Source organism: Lathyrus oleraceus, chromosome 5, assembly GCF_024323335.1.
Source record: "Lathyrus oleraceus cultivar Zhongwan6 chromosome 5, CAAS_Psat_ZW6_1.0, whole genome shotgun sequence".
In the NCBI taxonomy this organism is placed as follows: domain Eukaryota; kingdom Viridiplantae; phylum Streptophyta; class Magnoliopsida; order Fabales; family Fabaceae; genus Lathyrus; species Lathyrus oleraceus.
Genome location: NC_066583.1, coordinates 628,590,333 through 628,595,638, shown reverse-complemented (window position 1 = coordinate 628,595,638; position 5,306 = coordinate 628,590,333). Strand labels below are relative to the sequence as shown.

At 32.7% G+C, this 5,306-nt stretch overlaps 1 pseudogene; it reads right to left on the bottom strand.

Annotated features, from left to right (window-relative positions):
- Positions 1-380: 380 nt before the first annotated feature.
- On the bottom strand, positions 381-2,948 carry LOC127087310 (U-box domain-containing protein 52-like; annotated as a pseudogene).
- Positions 2,949-5,306: the final 2,358 nt, after the last annotated feature.

Genomic DNA, 5,306 nt, shown 5'->3' with positions numbered 1-5,306 from the left:
ATACAATTGGTTAGGGTCTGAACAATTTTTAAATTTATAAAAGGATAACGTTAACTTGCATCAAGTTAAAAAATTCACAAATAAAAAATTTGTATTAAAAAAAATAATAATAAATTTTTAATAAAATCAATACATAATTTTCAATAAAATATTTCTAAATTTAAGTCTTTAGGACACGTTGTAGTCTTTATCCTTTATAAAAACATCAAGTTTCCTGTTCAATCAGTCAACTTATAAATCAAAAGACAAAGAAACGTTTGAATTTGCAACTTATAAATCAAAGGACATTAAATTTGATGAGTTGGCATTAAATTCATTTTTATAAAGTTATCTACAACAGGATATTATAAGAAGAAAAAAAAGTTGTTTTAATCATCCCGTTATAGATCTCTGAGTCTATTAAGCTCTGGCAAAATCACAGTAGCAAGAGCTGGTCTATCCTTTTTTCTCATCTCGCAGCACTTCAATGCCATTTTAGCAAATGATAAAGTTTCTTCGACCGGCCAATCGGTCACATTCGAGTCTAACACCGCTGCAAGATTATCATTCTCAATGGCCTCTTCAACCAGACGAGCCACGCCAATAGGCGGCTTTCCAGTAATGATCTGTAAGAACATCACTCCTAATGAGTATATGTCTGACTTTACGCCTAATAGTCCTGTTTGTTGATACTCCGGATCGATATAGCAAAATGTTCCGGCTGCAGCTGTCTTATGATATTGAGTGGTTTTGTTGGCGATAGAAGGAGGAACTAGTCTCGCCAAACCAACATCGGTGATCTTGCTCACGTAGTTTCTGTCTAAGAGAATGTTTGCTGGCTTGAGGTCGCGATGCACGACCGGTTCTGGTTTTGTTTGGTGAAGGAAAAGAAGGCCTGTTGCAATCTCTGATGCTATTTTGAATCTAGTCCTCCATGGAATTGGCGGCGTGTTGTCTTTCTGATAAAGGCGATCTTCTAAGCTTCCGTTCTCTAGATACTCGTACACGAGGCACCCGAATTCCGGACAGGCGCCTAGAAGTACTACAATGTTGGGATGTCTTATGGAGCCTAAAACAAGGACCTGCATTGGAGTCGTTCATGTCACAAAAGTTCGAAGAAAATTTTTATAGAGACTAAAAGCGAACACTGGTATACTTATATCGACAAAAGAAAAACATATTTAAGCGAGTATTCTTCTGCATTACCTCTTGATGAAATTGCTTCTCCCCTTGAGTTATGTCTGGTCTTAAGGCCTTAACTGCAACATCAGTGTTATCAAGTACTCCTTTGAAAACAGGTCCATATCCACCTTCACCAATTTTGGCATCAAGATCAAAGTAATTTGTTCCAATTTCAATTTCTTCAATATTGTATGTTTTAAACATATAGTTGTTGTCTACATTCTCATTTGATGTTCCTATCCTCTCTTCAGTTTCTTCTACTCCTTTCGGTTTTATCTTCTGAGTCTCCACTTTTGCACTTGTTTTCTGTTTCTCTGTCTCTGCTAAATCCAATGCAGCTTCTTCAATAAGCCTAGCTTTTACTCTGATCAATTCTTGCATTTCCTGAATCACAAACACCAGTTATCATTTTTTTAATCCTCATTCTCAGTGTACTATTTGAGATTGAATTCGAAACATGTCAGTAATTAATTACCTTCTGTTTCGAAGAACCGACTGCTCTACCAACCGACGCCGACCTACCCTTCTTTGTTAACTTTTGCTCTTGTTTGAACCTATTTATCTCTCTCGCCATGCCATTCTGAAATAACTCAATCAAAGGAGAAAATTAAAGTCTCTCATACATTCTTAAAATTTTCAAACTATTGTCATTGATGATTGAAATAAGAGTGACTTACATCTTGGTTTTCATCTAACACTGATATTCTTGATGGATAAGTATCTCTTTGAGACATACATCTTGATCCTAGTCTTGCGTCCATGTTTTGACTAAAGGTTCCACCGTCGTTACTTAAGCGCCGCCCGAGTCTAGGCTCGAATGATGTTCTGAACAATCGAGCATGACAGAATCACTAAATTAAGGACTAAACATCGACGAATTAATCTTAAAAGAACTAAATTTTGTAATTTATACCTATGTAAATCTTTGGACAAATAACTTGGCTTAGGACTAGAAATAGTCATGGTTTGAATAGGAACTATTGCTTGAACATTCTGCACTTTTCCTTTTGATATAATATGAACTGTGCATGACACTGGCAGAGATTTTATTAAGCTTGTTGGCACATCTACATCTTTAAATTTCCTGCATTAATCCAACATTAATTAACTATCAAACACGAACACAAACATCAGACACACAGAAACGCGTCTTTTTTCCGAAGTGTCTGTGTTATATAGATGATTAGTAGAGGATTAAAGAAAAACCTTATAAGAGCATTATTCCAGCGAGGAGCACCGAGAACAACGTCGACGATTGAGTGATCAATGATGTAATCATAAAGTGCGCTCGAAACATCAGAGTCTTGCAGAACCAACTCCTTTGCTACAATCTGAAATTAATGCTCAACTTAATTATCTTATAATCAAAAAATTGTCTTTAATCTATAATTATTGGTGATAATACTTACCCCTTTTCGAGCACAAAAACCACGAAAAGGAAGAAAAAGCTGATGCAATTCTTCTTCCGTCGGAGGACGGCCTTCTTTGGTTTCAGAATCAAATTCATCTGCGTAAACACAAAATCAAAACAAATAACAAATTACAAAACAATGCAATATAGAGTATTATTATATATACTAAATTATAAACACAATATTGATTATAAAAAGAGGTAATTAATTACTTCGATTCAAGGATTTGGTTTTAACGTGAATGAGTGTGCATGAAGAGTTCTTCTCCAAGAGATGATCAACAGCCCACTTTACAGCGTGTTTGCTGTTCTTGTCAGTATCAATGGCGACCAAGGTGGAGGAGGAAACTTCTTCTTCGTTTGAAGATGATGACATTGTTAATTAACGTGATTAGTTTTACGATAATTGTTAATGTATGTTTAAAGGAAAATAACTAACACTGTTTTATGAGGCTTTGGGAGCATTGACAAATATTTGTTACTATTTATGGTGGGAATGTTGAATCAAAATTTGATTATACCAGAAAGGATTTAACAATTATTTGTTGTTAATACAGTTTAGTTGAACATTCTATGATACGTTAATGCATGAGTTGGATTTAAATGTAGAACTAATTTTTTTTAATTAACCTGTTTAAACTTCAGTCAAATACAGATGTATCCATTGTTACAAATTAAGATAATTGCAATTAACAAATTAAAAAAAAAATACTACGTTATTATTCGTAAATTAAGATAATTTACAGATACGAAATATAATTGATTTATAATTTTTTTTTTTGGTAAGGCCTAAGTTGTCTTTTGAAAATTTGTTAGTAAATTACCAATAATAGATTAAAATTGACTATTTATTATATCAAATATAAAATTTTAGAAAATAAAGTAATTGTATATGTGGCTGATTTTATATGGTTGTAGGTAATTTATTTACAATTTTGAAAAAAAAAGATAAATTTTACTTAATTTTTTTTCTATAGAAAATTAGATGGCCTAAAATTAGATGGCCTAATTTTATCTATACTGTGAATGTTTCAACTTAAAAACTTAAATTCAATTTTAAAATAATTTGATTATTTACTAAATTTTCAAAATGTTTAGTGTCTTCATTTTTTCAGCAACTACAAAAATTAAATATTAAAATAATTAAATTAATTACTAAATTTTAAATATTAAGAATGTTATTAAATTAAATTGTTCGTTTTCTTCAATATCTATTATCTATCTATAACAATTCAATTGTATGAATTCCTTAAATTATCTTTTTATTATAAATTATTTACATAATAAAAAGGTATTTTAATAATAAATTAATTTTTTTTTTATTCTCATCTTCTATTTCAGCATGACAAGTGGCATTCATTCATCAACTTTCACCAATTAAATCACAATTAATTACATATATCAATTATATCTCTTCACTCTCTTATATTTCTTTTTATCAGACCTTTTCATTGTCATTTTAATTTTTTCTCTCTATTTATTTATTATCATTAAAAATATTAAAAATTTATTTTTTAATTCTAATAAAATTAAAATTTTATTCATCCCACGGATTACTATCAACAAAAATATGTATTTTATTTTAATAAATCATTGTCTTAATTTGAAAGATAAAATCCTAATTATTAATTTTTTTTCTTTCTCTATTTCACTATTCTTTTTTTTTTCTTCTTTTCATATAATTATTTAATATGATTACATTTAAATTTATATGACTATTGTTCATTTTACAATTAAGTAAATCATTTTAAACTTTTCATTTGTATCTAAATATATTTTATCGGTTGATAATCCTCATCAGGGAACTCAAATTTCATCGGTTGATAATCCTCAATGGGTTGCTGGGCGAGGTAATCAGACAATACACTCCCTTTTATCGCCTTCTGAGAAGTGTACTGGATATCGTATTCAGTCAAAATCATTTGCCATCTCGCAACTCGTCCGGTCAATGCTGGCTTCTCAAATATATACTTGATCGGATCCATCTTGGAAATCAACAAAGTGGTATGAACCAGCATATACTGTCTCAGTTGGCGAGCAACCCATACCAAAGCACAACAAGTTTTCTCGAGCAGTGAATATCTTGTTTCACAGTCGGTAAACTTTTTGCTAAGGTAGTAAATTGCATGCTCTTTTCGACCAGACTCGTCATACTGCCCCAGTACACACGCCATAGACCCCTCGAGGACCGTCAAGTACAGAATTAACGGTCTCCCCTCCACATGAGGCATCAGAATCGGAGGCTCCTGCAAATATTCTTTTATCTTTTCAAATGCCGCTTGGCAATCATCATTCCACCTGACCGTTTGATCTTTTCTCAACAACTTGAATATGGGTTCACACGTGGCTGTTAGATGAGATATGAACCGTGAAATGTAGTTCAATCTACCTAAGAAACCACGAACCTCCTTTTCTGTTCTCGGTTCAGGCATTTCTTGTATCGCTTTTGCTTTAGCAGGATCAACCTCGATTCCTCTTTCACTCACAATAAACCCCAGCAACTTACCGGACCGCACTCCGAAAGTGCACTTATTCGGATTCAACCTCAATTTGAATTGTCTCAACCGGTCAAACAACTTGGCCAAGTCTACCAAATGCCCCTCTTCTGTTTGGGACTTTGCTATCATGTCATCAACATAGCATTCGATTTCATGATGAATCATATCATGAAACAAAGTCACCATAGCCCTTTGATACGTGGCACCGGCGTTCTTGAGACCGAATGGCATCACCT